We start from the raw sequence: 19,914 nt of genomic DNA, 5'->3' as shown, positions 1-19,914 counted from the left end.
TCATTTTTAACTAATTCACACCATAAATTTTCAACTTTCCTAAAAATGTATGATCCATTTTAAAAAATAAATAAAAAATAAACAATAAAATAAAACTACGAAAAAATCTGCAGTAACTGAACGAAAAATATCTCTGTTCATTTTCCCTCTATCTGCACATTTTGTGTCTTTTTTTTAACAGGAATTTAAAGAAAAAATTGAAATCTTTATTGAAATTTGTTGTACATCTACCCAACAACATCTTCTACAAAATGAACAAAGTCATTTAAAAAAATCTAAAGCAAATTCATGAGTGATCCCTTTATACAGAAAAAGTAATTGTTTTCTGTGCTGTCTCATTCCAGAGATTTGATCTATTTCTTTGAAAATGAGACAGGTCACACAATAACTGTTATTGCAGCTCAATAAATCGATATGATCAAAACATTTTTAACTAATCAATTAAGACAATATAGTGGATCACGTTGGTTTCAACATGACAATGCAACAGCATACGCTGTTCACATCTCTATTGCTGCAGTACAACAGTTATATACGTATATTATGTCATTTTCCTTATTGAACCAAATATTTTCCTGAAAAATTTATTTTCTTTGTTTTGGATTTGTTTTAAAAGGCCCATATTTATCACGGTCAAACGTTCTGCTCATACAACACTTTTCGACGAATTACCATATCGAAATACCTAATTCTGCATTTATAGAGGCATATATTTTTTGTTGTATGATTTATTTTAGATGATAAGCCAATTTAGTTTTCAGTTCTCTCTTTCATAGATAATTTCATTTACATTTTTTTTTTATCCAACTGGCATTTTTTGTTAATAGATTTAATACGTAAAATTATTTTTGCTATTGTTATTTATTTCATAAAAAAATTTATATACAATATAATAAACAAAAGAGACCGGTTAGGGCATATAGTTAGAGGAAGTGGAATCTTGAAGAAGGATGAGAAGGATCAGTTGTAATCAGTAGAAGGATGAAGAAAATAGATTATGTAAAGATCAAAAACTACAATGGGGCAGCTGGTAACAGGAATGGCTGACCCAGCGTTGGCATAAGGGACCTGCCACCAAGCAGAATACTAGATAATGATGAAGCACAACAGAAAAACAAACAATGTTAACTGCTGGACTGTGATCAATTGTTTTAGAGGCATGTAGTAAGTAAAGTGAAAATAAAGGACCAAAACTATACTGGGATTATTTTGTAGTAATAATTTTATGTGCTTATTATATTTACTTTATCATTACTTCATGTGTCTATATAAATAATTTAAATGAATTTTAATCACATAAATTCTAATCTTACAATTTATTTTATAATGACATGATCTATATATACAAAGTATTATTATTATTATATATTGATTAGAATAAAACAAATATTTATTTATTTAATTTAATAATAAAACTAATAACAGTTTTAAAAAGTATTCCAATTTTCATATAATGGGTAGAACATCTATGCCACCCAGTGTATCAATAAAATTCTTGTCTTAATTTAAATTTTACAAATGTAGTGGATTTTTCTGAAATCCTCCAAAACATCCTTACAAATTAATCCTGTCATATATGTTAGGTTTCACAAAGGATAAATATGAATGAAATAAACTAATGTATTAGTTTATATATAGTGATTCCAAGTTGCACAGTAATCTCACTTACATACATACATACACAGACACAAACATACACCCTAAATACATTACACTCCTTTTTGAGCAGTCATGTAAAAATAATGATAAATGATCACCACTTTGGTTAAGGTCGTCATAAACAAAATTGTTTATGTAAAATTTTTGTGTTACCCCATGGCTTTCTGAGTACTTTGGGTATAACTGTCTTGAAAAAATAGATTGTTTTGAGGTAGTTGCATTTGTTAAATTTCATTTTTCTATGTTTAATGGTTAAAATTATTCAAGGTTTCCCATACTCTATTAATAGCGTAATATATATTCTCTCTCTGCCTGTCTGTCTATCTGTCTCTTTTTGTTTGTCTCTCTGTCCCTCTGTCTGCATGTCTGAATGTGTGCGTGTGTGTGTATGTGTAAAATTATATTTTCATTTGTGATAAATCTTGCTGTCAATAACAAATCAGATTTTGGTGCTTCCAGGAAATGCTGCAAGATGAGAAATGAATAAAAAGTGGATGAAACTATATTTAATAAATCCAGTACTCATAAATTTAATAAAATATTGGTTACAGTTTTCCAAAATTGGTATTTATAAATGACTGATAACCATAATGGTTATTATTGCATAAAATTAAAAATTGTACAACAAAAATTAAGTGAGTTTGTTTTAAATGCAATTGTTACATTAACAAAATTAGAGACCTTTGAATTAAAAAAAAAAAAATATGATAAAAAATTAAAACCAGCAATAAATTAGCCCAATATCTTACTAACATTTAATTCATAGAGACTTCATTATCTCAATATCTTTATTAAAACTGACTGTCACTAATATCTACAAAGAATTTTTCTTGATTAATGTACAATATTATTATTATTTTAAATGGAATAGGAAGACTGTTGCCACTTGGTACAGTCTTTGCTAAATATTTTAATACTATAACTTTAATTTTAAAAACCCAATAAATAATTATGATAATATAGTAAATTTAACAAAAGAAAAATATTAACACGTAAATGACAATATACTGTAAAAAATAAACTATTAAATTCTTTAGTAACATATTCCATATTTATTTTTGAAATAACACTTTTCAACAGCAAATGTTACATTGGACATTGTTTGCTGGTACAGTATAAAGGTTGTTACTAGATTTCAGTAAAAATTCCAGTTATGTGTTGAATCAACTAACTGTCAGTACCAGTCTAATTTGAATATTATTGTTGTTAGTCGCCATAATCATAATTGGATGTAGGCAACCTGATCATGAGTCAAAGTCGCTTCCAATAAACAGCATAAAATTCCAAGAATAACTTACATTCAATACTAAGTTAACTAAGGATTGTAAGGACCCTTTGTTCACAGAGTCAAATACACTACTGCAAATCAACATTCCAAGTCCATTGTAGTGGAGATGATATTTCGCACTACAAGTGACACTTTTATCTCTTCACCATCCACACAGACCGTGTGTACAAGTAACATCATCACTAACAGAGAAAGTCACTCAAACTGATATAGTTTGTATCTCAGTTCCTTTAAAATTATAATTCTTCTTTTATTACTAATAAAAAGTATATTATTATTATTTTGTTAGAAAGTTGGAAGTTTAATATCTAGTTTAAATAATGTGCAAAGAATTACAACAAGAAAATTACATGCATGCAAGGCACTTAAAAACTATCCAGCTGATACATGCAATTTAAGCAGTAGCAATTTTTTTTACAAATATATTGATAGTTATAAAAAAAAAAAACATATGTACAAATGCTAATCTGTATGATTTTAAAATATATATAAAAACTGTGGCATATATACATGTAGTTAATATATCACATACAATGTTTCAAGAGAAATCTGAGTATTTTATAATGAATAAAAAAAAAACCAGAACTAAACAAAAACATCTTTTGATCATAAATTATCAATATTTGTTTTTAATGAAAGATTTAAATATTCATTTAATAATTTAAGCCCGAAAAATAAAATTAATGATTTTATTTACATAAAGAGATCTAGAAACTACTAAATTTTATTACAGTTACAAAAAGTTTTTTAATTTAAAATATGAGGCAGCTAAAATGTAATGTACATTGGAAGTAACAGGAAAACAAAATCCCACCCAAAGCAATAGGTGCTGCTGCTATCTTGCAGTTTAATTTACCAACTACTAAGGCTCTAGTGAAGTTGAAATTTGAACCTATTTCTGACCCTCCACACTCAACCCACTGGGATGGGCTAATTGTGAACTCATCATCGCAAACCGGCTGATTTGAAGTCAAAATTTCTAAGGTTCAAGTGCTAATAAAGGCAGTTATTTTTATACAAATTTGAATACCAGATTGTGGATACCGGTATTCTTTGGTGGCTGGGTTTCAATTAACCACACATCTCAAGAATGGTCGACCTGAGACTGTACAAGACTACACTTCATTTACGTTCATACATATCGCCCTCATTCATCCTCTGAAGTAATACCTTACGATGGTTCTGGAGGCTAAACAGAAAGAGAAAATGCATATTCACCAGATTTGGTGTCCTGCAAACTTCATTTGTTTTAGCAATTACAGAAGCATATTAAAGGTATTCATTTCACCACTGATGATGAACTGAAGGATACAGTGAGATCGTAAGTCAAGGAAAGATTACCACCATTCTTCACTGACAAAATGAGAACACTGGTTCACTTTTGGGAGAAATAGGTAGCTGTTAATGATGATTATAAAGAAAAATAAATGTAAGTTTTTATAGCAAATAAAAGGAACTTTTATGCCACATTTGTTTCATTTGACTACCTTTTTTTCAATTGCGAGTTATGAAATAGTGTGCATTACATTTCAGTAAGTCCTCATATTTGTTTGATTATTTAACAACCTTCAGGTACCTATTGGTGAAAAATTATGTTGGATTAAATAAAAAATGTAATTAGATTTGAGAATACATATTTTATAAATAAACATTTTATTTTAATAAAATGTATTCACCGATTACCTTTAAAAATTTATCTAATACTTATGAAAGGTTTTTAAATAAATCTACAAAAGGGCTGGCTTTAATTTCTGAAGGCCATACTTTGGCTGATTAAAACTTGCAAAAGTGATAACTATCTAATTTAAACCTTTTGAAATTTAATAAAATATCTTTTAATTATAACAAAAATTTATTAGTTAATTTATACAGCTGATTATGTTAACAAAACCAACACAGAATGTTTCACATCACTATGAGTTGTAAATACAGTCTCATACATATAAGCAAGCACATGCAATAATTTTAATAAAAAATAAATTATGTTAACATAAGAACAGAAAAAAGATGATAAAAGAAAAATGAAAACAGAATGATAAAGTTAATGTTTTATATATATATATATATATATATATGCACAAAAAGTGAAGGTGAATTATTAATGTTATCAGATCCAACTTGAAAGAAATAATAAATTTGGATAAACTCATTTCTATTTTAAAGCAATCAGTCTATTAAAAATATTGATAAGAAATAAAAAAAATACAGAAAACAAAATGAAATTGACAAATATGTAGTTTAGTTACTTAATTCAGAGAATGAAATTATAAATTACTTAATTTTCTGATTTTGCATAATAAAGTGTTATTACATAAAATTTAACAAGTCCATGTTTTTAAATCAGGTTGTCAGGTTTATTAAAATTTTATTTGCCATAATAGGCAATACAATTTAAACATTTATAATCAGCTTATGCTAAATAGTAATCTATTTCTATTAATACATAGAAATTTAACTAAATCCGGTTTGCGTTCATTCAAATGGGGAATATATAAATAAAACACAAATTTATTGTTAAAAGATTGAATTAAAATAATAAAATTTTGTTTAGCATAGAAAAAATTGAAAATTACACAATTAATGTCGGTTTTCCCATTATTTTATAATTAAATAATTGATTTCAAACTTAAACAATAACTTATACAAGATGTTACTTCATAAATTAACTTTGTCATCTAACAAAACCTAACCTCAATAAAATACTTGCAATAATAATCTACACATTAAAAATAAATCTGATTAAAGAAATGTATTAACGTAATGACAATTATGTGATGATGTCATTATTATAAAGACATGATGGTTAGCTATGATGATGATTCATAATCCTTTATACTTAGGGAAAGAAAGTAAAGTTGTAATGAATTTTAAGCATATGTTTATCAGTAACCTTTATTCACTGGGCTTTAATAAAAAATAAAAAAAAATATTAACATTTTAATTAAATTTTTCACTGTTTTATTATATCGCATAATTAGTGCTGTCACATACTTCAATATTATTCCAAAATAAAATATTTTCTTTTTATAATTATGTTACAGTTTTAGTAATTTGTTCACCAATTTAAATGAAAATAAATTTTTACAGGAAAATGTAGATAATGGAAGTACATTTTAATACACAATAATGGAGTCTGAATCACCATAGATTTCCACTTAACTGGAAATAATAATAAACTTAATAACTGATTTGGCCAATAGAATAATGAAACATCTTTTGGTCCTTACACCATAATCAGTTTTAATTTTAAATTATTATAATTTTAATAATATTTAATGTAAAAATTAAATGACATTTTTGAATTTGAGTCTATGAATGTAAAATTAGTATAGTCATATAAATATATGAAATTTCTTTAAATGTTAGACTGAACTCAAATATGTGTGCCATTCATATTTGATGATCCAAAATTTTACATGTCTTTTTATATAATATCTAATATATCTTGCTTTTTATTTATCTCCGGGACCATCCTCCGTTAGATATTGCTTCAGAGGATGAGATGAATGCCTGACTGGGATTTGAACCCGGGACCTCTGGATGAAAGGCCAAGATGCTACCACTCAATCCACAGAGGCCGGCAAAATTTATCTTTCCTAATATTTATTATAAACTAGGAATTCTGTAAATTTATAGAACTGGTCTTCATGTATTACAGAGGGAACAAGTACTCTGGATTTAGGCAAAAATTAGATGCTAAATTTCTTTTGACCAGATAGTCAAAATGAAATCTAGGGCTGATTAAGTAAGTATAAATTTTCAATATGCCAGTAATTACATTCAAAATTTTAGTCAAATTTTAGATCTGTGCTGAAAAATGTAGGACTACAGCTTGTTTTATAACAACTGAGAGGGTAGCAGATGTACAGAAAAGACTTTTTTTAATTATTAGTAGGGTATAAGTTTTTAGTTCTGTATCATATGGAGAGTGATGTCAATTATCAAGAATGGGGTACTCTGTAAAACAGATAAAAGGAGATAAGCATCTTATAGTTGTATAAATTACTTCATGGTTATACATACAGCAGTATTAGAAACATTAGGCTGAATGTACAGTTCAGAAACCTAATAAGTATAAAATTTTCTATTTTATTTATTAACCTAAAATTTCTCCTACTTCCAGATGTATTACGATTTCAAATTTCAAATCACAAGTATTAATCTCTTTAATGGGAATTCCATCATTAAAAATATATCTTTGATACAATTTTATTTTTTTAATCAAAATTTCATGTTATTCACTTAAATTTGTATTAATAATTTTATTTATTTTTAATACCCTTATAATTACAATTTTCTAGAGATTATGTGAAGAATTTTAAAAGAATTCTATAAAATATGTTAATGTTTTAAGATTGTTCTACTCCATACATCTCTCTCCCTGTTCACTGGTTTTACTAGTGAGAGAAGGCAATGTGCAGGGAAGTACAAGAATCCTGATTAAAAAAGAAAATTAGTATTTTAAAAACTATTTTCTATCATTTTAAAAACTTTTATTTTGAACTTGTGATTAAATAAAATTTTTAATCATAAAATAATTTATGTACAGGATAAAATTTATTTATTTATTAAAGATAATTTTGTATAACATTAAGAGATTTTTCAAAATTTTATATACTCCTTTTATATTTTCAAGTCAATGTCTGAAAACGTAAAGTATGTTTAAAACTCTCTCAGCACATGATCATATGCAGTATTTACTTAATTTTATTATTTTTATATTATATATTTTTACATTTATTTGTCATTATATTATTTATTTTATATGTAATATTTTTATATTATTGTACGGGAGAAAATATAAAAAACTCTACTAGAGAAAATTCTGTACAATTCATATGATACTAATTCTAAATTGATGTGAAAACTTCAAAACATGAAGACTAATTAAAAATCTACAGAATATATCACAATACTGCCTTGATGAACGATCGGTCGATCATTCATAATTTTTTATAATCTACACAAGTTATGTTATTCTACAATAATTTTTCAGGTTTTTGATATTTAGTACAATAAATTACAAAGGTTATACAATACAAGTAGCAAAGGTGTATAGTATTCTTTTCAAAATTGGAAATACTGGTTCAAAATCAGTAACTTCTTTCCAAATTCAATTCTATAAATACCTCGATCAGATTTTGTAATTTTTTATAACTGATGAAGGCATAATTAAATCACTGGACATTAATTGTAAGCTATTTTAACACATTTTACTAATATGTGTATAAATCAATATAATGTAATTTATACATTCACATAACCTACGGCATTTATAAAAAAATATATATTTGAAAACCGTGAACTACACACAGCGTACCAAGCGTACACATATTCACAGAGGTAATGTCACTGATAAATAAATAAACAATTAAAAGATGTAAGACAGTTTTACATTCTATTTATCAGCAATCATAAATTTAAACAATCATGCAAAAATAAAATATTTAAAGAATTATTTTCTTACGTAAAACTTTAATGTCATATGAAATATGACTTTCGTTTTCTTCTCTTACACCAACGCATTCAAAAAAACCAGCATCTTTTGGTGATAAATTCATTAATATAAACGAACTTTAAGAAATTCTCGATTAAATCAATTTACCAGATAACCAGATACAAAAAGAAATGAATTTCACGTCAAAACTTATAAATAATTATTCTACAATAAAATACAGATTAAGATAGATCTTCATTATCGGGGGAAAAAAATAATAAATTTAAAAAGTTACAAAAGGTACTAAAAAAAAATTATTATTCTAAAATAAAATTTATTAATCCAATATTGTACAATTAACTAAATTAAAAAAAGAAAAAAAAAAAGAAAGACACAAATCAGACTCAACTGAATTGAACAGGAAACAAGCTTATTGTAAATAAGAATAACCCAAAATCTGATTCTAGATACACTTTGCATCTACTTTGTTACGACTTATCAATTTATGAGAGTGATGGGCGATATGTACATAATTAAGAGCAAAATTCAAAATATTAATTAAAATTAAAAAAAAATTATTATCCAAAAATTATTACATTATCCAAAATTCAAATTAAATCAAATTAAAAAATCAAAAAACAAATTAATGTAACCCATAATAACTTTTTTATAACTGCATCTTGACCTAACATAAATCTTTAAAAAAGAAAAAGAAAATAAATTTTCACTACACTCAACGACAGAGATATACAAGAAAAAAGAACAAAAAATTGTGGAATATCATTTAAATTACAGGTTCCTCTAAAAAGTTTAAAAACCGCCAGACCTATTAAATTTCAATTATAAAAAATATACTACCTTAGAAAAAAATTACTAATTAAGAATAACAGGGTATCTAATCCTGGTTTAAATTCAAATTTACATAGGAAAAAAATGTATCATAAATTTCACCTAAATAAAAAATATTAAAATTAAAGTTAGGCTAAATTCTAAAAAAATTAACTTGAACCTGAGGAATAACCGCAAATGCTGGCACAACATTTTTTGGTTCTATAAAAGATAACTTAAATTAAAAAACTTTAACGCTGAAAATAAAAATTAACCGTTAAGGATATTTAACCTAACAAAAATTTTCATGCGTTAAATTTAAAGCCAAATTTTAAAACAAAAATCAAATTTTAAAAAAAAAATTACAGAAGGAACCTTTAAAGCCATATTAATAAATAATTAATAAAACAAAGTACACTCAAAAAAGGATCTCCTACCCTTAATCAACGATAATAACTGAGGTCACCCCTAACTAAAGTTAAAATCAATACAACGGTTCAAAATAGATGAAAATAAACTTAAAAGCTAACAATTTAAAGTATCAAAACCAGAAGATAAAGCTGCCCCTAACATTACCCCAATTTAATACAAAAAAAAAAACACAATTGTTCAAAATAGATGAAAATAAACTTAAAAAATTTGATAAAATACATTTGATTTTAATTTAAAAGATGCAACTATTATAATAATAAATTTGTTTTTAAGAAACCAAATATAAATATTTAAATAAAACATATATAATTATCTTATTAAACCGAAACTTAATGTTAATAATAATGAGAATTTTAATAAAAATAGGTATAATCCCCTTTCACCTATGACTACCAAGAATTATACAAATAATAAGATGAAATATATGTATAATAATAATAACCGTACAAAAAATTATTCCAACAATCACTGCAAATCACTCCAAATAACCAGAATAAAACTAATAATAGTACCGATAATTATATCGATAATCATAGCACCAATCTCGGGGATTAAACAAACATCATTAAAAAAATTAATAGCGTACTCATCAATTACAAACTCACCGGTAATAATCTTTTCATTAATAATTTCAAAACAACAATTTATTTTACTATTCATAATATACACTATAATTAACATAACCACAATAAACACATTAAAAAAAAAAAACTAACTTTTTAAACCAAATTAATACTCAAACAAATCTAACAAAAATATCTTACAATTTCATCATTATCGATAAGAGGTATACAGGACTTTTAATAAAATGAATAATCATAAAGTCAACAATTTGAACAGCACCAGTAATTCCTATAATTATACTAGTGTCATCAATTACATCGGCATACATATACCTAAACATAATAATTCCAACAATAACCAAATCAAATAAATAAAAAATAAAAAAAACAATAAAATAAGAATCGATTATTCCAATTCTATTAAACCTAATAGGAATTCCAATAATAATAATTTTAAAATTAAACTAAAATAAGAAGGATTTAAGTTAAAAAAACTATTAACGTTCAAAATTAAAATTATTATTATAAATAAGCCTTAGCAAATAAATGCACCGCTATATTTGCAATATAGAATCGTAATAGAATATAAAGCAAAATAATGAGAGTTTATAAACCTTAAATAAATTTACAATTTATCACCTAAATCAGCCATCCCATTAATGAATAAATGAATATTTTCAACGAACCGCAAAGATATCGGAACTCTATACTTCATCTTTGGACTCTGAGCTAGAATATTAGGAACAATAAGAAGAATAATTATCCGAATAGAATTAATACAACCCTCAGGATAAATAATTAAAAATGACCAAATTTGTAACACCATCGTAACATCACATGCATTCATTATAATCTTCTTTATAGTAATACAGATCATAATTGGAGGGTTTGGAAACCGACTAGTACCGATAATAATCGGAGCACCAGATATAGCATTCCCTCGAATAAATAATATAAGATTCTGATTATTACCACCATCAATTACATTACTAATTTCAAGTTCAGTTGTAGGATCAGGATCAGGAAGAACTGTTTACCCACCACTTTCAGCCCAAATCGCACATTCAGGACCACCATCAGTAGACCTAACCATCTTCTCCCTTCATATTGCAGGATTAAGATCAATTATAGGAGCGATTAATTTTATCTCAACAACTATAAATGTACGACCAAGGGGAATAACTATAGAAAAAATACCATTATTCTGTTGATCAGTCCTAATCACAGCAATTCTATTACTCGTGTCACTCCCAGTACTTGCAGGAGCAATCACAATACTATTGACAGACCGAAATTTTAATACCTCATTTTTTTACCTTACCGGAGGAGGAGACCCGATTCTTTATCGACACTTATTCTGGTTCTTTGGACATCCAGAAGTATATATTTTAATTCTACCAGGATTCTGATTAATTTCACACATTATTACAAATGAAAGAGGAAAAATAATGACATTCGGACATCTAGGAATAATTTATGCGATACTAGCAATCGGTATCTTAGGCTTTATTGTATGAGCACACCGTATATTTACTGTAGGAATAGACATCAATACATGAGCGTACTTTACTTCTGCGACTATAATTATTGCAGTACCGACAGGAATTAAAATCTTTAGATGAATAGCTAAAATGCAAGGAATAACAAAAATAAAAATCACCTCAAATAATCTGATCCACGGGATTTGTATTTCTATTCACTATTGGAGGATTAACAGGAATAATCCTAGCTAACTCATCGATTGACGTTATCCGTAGTAGCTCATTTCCATTATGTTCTATCAATAGGAGCAATCTTCGCTATTACGGCAAGAATTATTCACAGATTCCCATTAATAACAGGTATAAGAATAAATAAAAAATGATTAAAAATTCAATTTTCAACTATATTTCTCGGAGTAAACCTAACATTCTTTCCCCAACACTTCCTAGGACTAGCGGGAATACCAAGACAATATTCAGACTACCCAGACAACTACATAACATGAAATATAATCTCATCAATAGGATCCTTAATTTCAACAATTAGAATTATAATATTTATATTCATCATATGAGAGTCGATAGTATTCAAACGAATTACAATCTTCAAAAACAATAAATCGTCATCAATTGAATAATTTTTTATTACTCCCCCCCCTAAACACTCATTTAATGAACTACCATCAGTATCAAAGCCATTCTAAGAGCGGCAGAAAATTGCCATGAACTTAAAATTCATTAATAAGTTAAAAAATAATTTCCTTAGAAATCTCATCGTGAATAAAATTTAATATAATAAATAGAGCTAGACCAATTATTGAACAACTAATAAATTTCCACGATCATACTATAATGATCTTGTTATCTATTGCAATAACAGTAACAATTATAATAATAACAATAACAGAAAATAAATTATCAAATAACCTACTAACAGAAAATCAAATAATAGAAACAATGCCAGCAATTATTTTAATTTTCATCGCTATCCCATCAATTAAAATTTTATATTTAATAGAAGAAATAATTAAACCATCAATCACCATTAAAACAATTGGACATCCATGATACTGATCATATAAATACTCACTCAAAAAAAATAGAATTTGAATCATTCATGAAACCACAAAATGACTTAACTTCATTCCGACTAATTGAAGTTGACAACCGAATAATTATTACATTCTTAACACAAATCCGAATAATCGTATCATCATCTGATGTAATCCACTCTTAACAACAATTCCATCAATAGGAGTAAAAATAGATGCAATCCCAGGAAGACTAAATCAAATTAGATTAATAACTAAAAACCCAGGAGTATTTTTTGGACAATGTTCAGAAATTTGTGGAATAAACCACAGATTTATACCAATTACCGTAGAAAGAATTGACATAAAATCATTTATTAAATGAATAAAAACATAAAAATAAATAAACATTAAGCGACTGAAAGAAAGTAATGGTCTCTTAAAAATATAGTAAACATAGAATACTCTTAATGAAAGACGCTAGTTTAAAGAAAGCATTTAACTGTCAAATAAAAAATACATATAATGTGCACCTTGATTCCACAAATGTCCCCTATAATATGAAACATTATATTAATAATGACAACAGCTACAATTATAATGAACATAACAAAGTTATTCTTCATAACAAATATAAAAACCCCCCCAAAAAAATAAAAATAAACATTAATTGAAAATGATAACTAGACTTTTTTCAACATTTGATCCAGCAACTAAATTATTACAAAGAAATTGAATAATTATACTCATAACAACAATAATTTTACCAAAATGATACTGAACTAAAAACTCGAATAAATATAATAATAAAAATAATAGAAAAAAACTAATAAATGAATTTAAATCAATGACCCACCAAAAAGAAATCCTAATTAGCGATATCAATTTTTATATTTATCATAATTAGAAATGTACTAGGATTAATTCCATATGTTTTTACATCGACGAGACACTTAGTAGTATCAATATCAATTGCACTACCAAGATGAATTATAATCACAACATATAGATGAAAAAACTTTACAAATGAAATATTTAAACACATATTACCAAAGGGAACACCCCCTCCCCTATTTCATCAATAATAATCTTAATTGAAACTACAGGAAACCTTATTCGACCAATCTCACTAGCTGTTCGACTCGCAGCAAATATAATTGCAGGACACCTCCTAATAACACTATTAAGAAATACATCAATGAAAATATTAATACTTACTATACCGATTCAAATGATCTTAACAGCATTTGAAACAGCAATCTCAATAATTCAAGCGTATGTATTTGCAATCCTTGTAACATTTTACTCTAGAGAAGTACCTTATGAAAAAAAAATCACCCGTTTCACATAGTTACAAAAAGACCATGACCAATTATTTTATCGATAAATGTAATAACAATGCTAACGGGAACTGTTAAATGAACTCAAACAAAAGAGTATAACCTTATAGCAGTAGGTATGACCTTATCAACAATGTCCATAATATTATGATGACGAGATATTACATGAGAAGCAACATTTCAAGGAAATGATACAAATAAAGTAAAATCACTAATAAAAATAGGAATAATCATATTTATTATCTCAGAAATAATATTTTTCCTGTCATTCTTCTGAATATTCTTCCACTCAAGATTAGCACCATCAATTGAAATCGGAATAAATTGACCCCGAAAATCTATTAAATCCTTTAATCCAATAGAAATCCCACTATTAAACACAATTATCCTAATTTCATCAGAAATTACAGTAACATGAGTACACCACAGAATCTTATCAAACAAATTATCAATATCAAATAAATCACTAATACTAACTATCCTTCTAGGACTGTACTTTACATTTCTACAAAAATGAGAATATCAACAATCAACCTTCACACTAGCAGATTCAATTTACGGGTCATCATTCTCTCTAACAACAGGGTTCCATGTTATCCACGTAATTGTCGGAACAACCTTTCTTGCAATCTCAATAGTATGATGTATAAAAATACACTTCTAAACCAACCATCACCTCAGACTAGAGGCAGCAATCTGATACTGACATTTTGTAGATGTAATTTGATTATTCCTTTACCTATCAATTTACTGATGAGGAAAATAAAATTAATCTTTTTAGTACAAAAAGTATAATTGGCCTCCAACTAATAGATTAAAAAAAATTAAAAAACTATTGTTTACGGTTACTTATATTACTTAAAGGTAGGTTAGAAGTAGGTTACTTAAAGGATAAAACAATAAACGTTAAAAAATACGTTGAATAGAACTACAGTTGACAAAAAAGACTTATTTTACATTAGCAGACATTAAATATTAATATTAGCCTAATTAACTTACGTGTATTACAAACAAGTAACGAATATCAACGATCGACGATTAAATTACATTCATTTGCAATATTTTTAACTCAACCAACATAACTCCCAAACAGATGATTACGACAAATCAGTCGGACCGACGATACCAACATGAATTTTAGCAGTAATGTAAATGCTGACATATATAAAATGACTTTTTATAGTACAATTTCCAAAAAAAAAAGCAAAAATTACATTACAAAACAACGTTTTAAATAGTTGAAAATAAAAAGAAATGAAAAAAATTTTTAGCCGACTTACCGGTATTGTATAAATGTGTGGAAATATACTCACAGAAGACTTTATATCTGAAAGACTTTATAACAGAAATTTTATATCTGTTAAATGTTAAAAAAACTCGACTGCCAAAAAAAATGTCCCGGCCAGAGCAGATCATTACACGAAAATGAAAAGTACAATTCCAGAGCTCCTAAATTTCCGACCTTTGCCAATAAATCCGTGAAGGCAGTATATCAATATGACTTTCGTTCTTTTTCCTGTTTAGCCTCCGGTAATATTACGTATCAGATAATTTCAGATGATGGTATATGTATGAGTGTAAATGAACTAAATGAACTGTACAGGCTCTTTCTCATTCCTGTTTAGCCTCCGGTAACTACCGTTTAAATAATTCTTCAGAGGATGATATGTATGAGTGTAAATGAAGTGTAATCTTGTACATTCTCAGTTCGACCATTCCTGAGATGTGTGGTTAATTGAAACCCAACCACCAAAGAACACCGGTATCCACGATCTAGTATTCAAATCCGTGTAAAAATAGCTGGCTTTACTAGGACTTAAACGCTGGAACTCTCGACTTCCAAATCAGCTGTTTTGGGAAGACGCGTTCACCACTAGACCAACCCAGTGGGTTCTTGTACAGGCTCAGTTCAACCATTCCTACCCACACATATGCAATGGCGGTTGCAGCATTTGCCGTACACTGGCGACCGCGTGATTCTGCCCAAATCGATCGCTACCTTGTTTAAAATGCCCGTAGTATAACCTTCCTGTTGCCTATATCTTGGAAATGACATTGTTCATTTCGTTCGATGTAATTATTTTGCTGCATCGTGAAAGATTGCAAAATCGCTTTGATTATTTCGTCTCTGTTCATTTCGCAATCAATTTGCACAGTAGCGTATAAGTATAAGTATTTGTAGCGTATACACAGTAGCGTATAAGTATTTGTTTTATTCGAATCGTCCTTAATAGAGTTCGCCAGTCAGCGGTCGAAATCGGTGACTTCTGAGGACCGGTTTTGTAATTTGTATTTGATTTTAAAATGAGCACATTCTTAGCCCGTTAGCCGTGCGGGTGACAATTTTGGGTACTGTATAATTTCTTACACAACTGCCCAAAAAGGGGTGTAATGTATTTACGGTGTATGTAAGTATGGTTTTTCTATTGTAGCAGCTCAACGGCTGAACCAATTTACATATTAGAACCCGAGTTGGATTCCTTACATTACAGAGTGTCATAGGTTATATAAATAAATATGTTTGTGTATATATATATTAAAAAACACTCATATGTTTATATATATTCTTGGTTAGATAAAAAAAAATAAAAATTTGAAATTTTTTTTATTTATTTAAACATGTATATATATATATATATTTATTTATTTACTTATATAGCCTATGACACTCCCAGTAACATAAGAATTTTAATGCGCTGTCATACATCTAAATCAGTTCACCCGTTAAAAACTGCTACACTGATATAAACATACATACATGCGTACACCCTAAAAACATTTTAATTCTTCTGGGCAGTCATGTAATATGTATAAATTTATTCAGCTGTACCAAACTAATATTTATATTTACTTAGAATATTACTATGTATGTATATATATATATATATATTTATTTATTGACTTTTTTTTTTGTAGCCTACACAACTCCTGGTAATGTAAGGATTCCAACACAGGGTCATCCATCTAAATCGGTTCAGCCATTGAGCTGCTATGGTGGAACAAGCATATATACTCAAACACCCTAAATACATTACAATCCATTTTGAGCAGTTGTATAAAAACTAAATTAGCATATGCTTAAATAATATTTTAACAACTTTTCATTATTTTTAGTGGGGAAAAGTGATCGACCAGAGATTGTTACAGATTGGCCTTCAAAATAAAAATAATGCTGCGGGTTCTTATCGACTGTACAATCTCATTGAAAAACCTTATTAAGGTATAAGATTAAAAACCCATTTTTATGGATTTTTAATCTTATACTCGTAATATCAATTTTTTCATTATTTTTAATATTGTTAAATAAGTTTGTTTACTTATATCTTATGGTGGCAGTTAGGTAAATCTGTCAAACAGATAAGCATTCTTGGTTTTCACTTGCCGCTCTACCTGAACCAGACTATTGAGGTGCTATGTAAGCGTACCTCAATTTTTATTTCTTTATGTGTGGTTCCAATATTTGCTTTTTATGCTGAATGTGGGTACCATCAGTTGGATTCGGCCAATTTTTTATCATAACTGGCGGCCTACGGTTTGCAAGCACACGAGCATTTTGAATTAATTTTATGGAGCATGGTTTGATAAATCATTTAAATTACCCTCTTAATGTTTCAGTCAAGTCCTTTTCAAATGAATGCTTATTTAGTAACCTACTTGGGTAAAAAAGTCCATAGTTTTATTTTTGCATTTTGTATGCATCGTTTCAACAGTCTTAACAAATTTATCCGTACACCATATTTTTAACATAATTCCTGGTTCAAGAGCCAAAATAAAATTTCACTATGGTACATCGACACGTTTCATAAGTCCTATCAAGGTATGGTGATTTCCCACTCTATATTAATCATTTCTTTGCTCCAGCAATACAGGAAACAAAGCATCGATAAGAATCTTGTCCTTCAGAACTATTTCTTACTTTAAAAACACTTCTGAAAAATTTTTTCTTGCTTTATTGTCTAAACAGGTACAGCTTGAAGTAGTTTGCAAGGATGATTAGTGCCATACATGATATTTGTGAAAACAATATACTGTTTTTGGAGAAACGATGCCGCTCAACAATTTACTTATTTCTGGATTATAGATTATCAAGTGCCAAATAAAATCAAAATAAAGATAACAGTAAGTATGCCATTTTTTATTTTAGCTTGTTGTACTTGGGGATATGTTACACATGAATTTAACAAGATATGCGATGATAAAATGTGAGGTGAAAAGAAATTTAATCTTTGCCAGGAATTGATTACAACACCAGTTTTTCTGTAACCTAATACTTTAACTACTACACTAAACCGGTAAGAGTGGACATCTGTCACTGAGGGCAGCATCTGGGGATGTCAAATCAATGTTACATAACTTCAGAATGGAATATTTTCCCTGCTTAAATGCACTTGCAGTTTCATTTTGAAATTAGTGTTTGTCCATTCATAGGTTAACATATGGAACAAATTTCAAATTATACTTGTTAAAAACATAATGAATAACAATAATTAAGTTCCAAAGTGAATCACAATTTTACTTGATCGGTTATTAATTTTATATTTCTATTTTTTACAGATATTCAATAAAATGAAATGAGCACAACAGAAAAAATCAAGTTGAGAGCAAAAGGAACCCAAGACAAAGAATATGTGACTTCAAGCAAAGTTCTGACAGCTTTTGAAAAAGAGGAAAAAATTCTTAATTATTGACCTCAAAATCAATAGGGGATGTAATGAGAAACACATATCTTGCTCTAATAAAAGCCTTGGAAGAGAGAGGTAGAGTAACGAGATTGATTCAAAACAGCCAGATTTAAATAAAACAGAATACCAAGGTTCATCAGAAGATTTGGATGATGATTTACCTGATCCAGTTCAACAAGACAAGCCAAAATATACTAAAATTGTAGATGATGTGATTCACCTTCAAAATATTGGATATATGAAGTTTAACCAGGCATCAGGAAAAGCAATCATGTCAGAGAAATAGTACAAAGAGGGTAAATTTATTTTCAGAATAGTGCTGGGCCTTTTACACAAATCAGTGACTTTGTCATGATTTACAAAAAAAATACAAAAAGGAGGTACGGTGAGTTGATTTTCATTGGTACATTCCTCTGTGAAGGGTGCAGCATTTTGTTTTTTGTATCTGCTTTTCCCATCAAAAGATGCAGTCAGTAATTGTTCTCTGGAAACAGAAAATGGTTTAAATAATTGAAAAACCAGACAAAATTATTGAACATGAGAATTCTCAATTCTTTCACAACGTGAAAATAAGACTGATAAAAAAAAGTTTAATAGTTGCACAGCTTCAAAATCACATTGTTAAAGATAAAGAGAAATGTTGACAACTATTTAAAAGGTGTAACCCTGCATAGAATATTTAGCCAAACAAAATTTGGCCATAAGAGACTGCATAAAAACAAACTATCACTGAAACTGAAAAACAGGAGTGACAGAAACACTGGAAATTTTATAGAACTTCTGAAGCTTGTTGAAGAGTTTGACCATGACCTTTTATACGTAGAGCAAAATTTAGTATCAAATACATACCTTTCACCAGAAATACAAAATGAATTCATCCAGCTTTTAGCATCTTCAGTTGGGGAAAAACTTGTGTATGACAACCACAGAACCAAATACTACAGAATAATATTTGATTGATTCAACACATGACACTGCTCACCAAGAACTGTCAAAGATCATTAGATAAACTTTAAGGAAAAACTGTAGTTATGAAGGAGTCTTTCTTAGTATTCATTCAAACTCATAAGTCTTGAGGTAAAGGTATGATATTTTTCAGTACTGTGCAAGCTATGTACGTTTATTTTTCGTGGTCAGCTGTTCGATCAGAGAGACTGAAAACTGCTCTTGGTA

General features: G+C 28.0%; 1 protein-coding gene across 3 annotated transcripts in view; it reads right to left on the bottom strand.

Moving 5' to 3' along the window:
- The window catches only part of LOC142333398 (platelet-derived growth factor receptor alpha-like), a 59,014-nt gene that overhangs the window by 27,505 nt on the left and 11,595 nt on the right, over positions 1–19,914 (bottom strand). For 2 of the 3 annotated variants that reach the window (XR_012758586.1, XR_012758588.1), the window contains exon 1: positions 15,059–15,181. The exons of the other annotated variant lie outside the window; for it this stretch is intronic. The gene's annotated coding sequence lies outside the window, so the exon portion shown is untranslated. Of the gene's footprint in view, positions 1–15,058; positions 15,182–19,914 lie in introns of those variants that run through there. 3 annotated transcript variants of the gene reach the window in all.

Source organism: Lycorma delicatula, chromosome 12 (genome assembly GCF_047948215.1).
Source record: "Lycorma delicatula isolate Av1 chromosome 12, ASM4794821v1, whole genome shotgun sequence".
NCBI classification, from domain to species: domain Eukaryota; kingdom Metazoa; phylum Arthropoda; class Insecta; order Hemiptera; family Fulgoridae; genus Lycorma; species Lycorma delicatula.
This window is presented reverse-complemented; position numbering and strand designations above follow the sequence as displayed.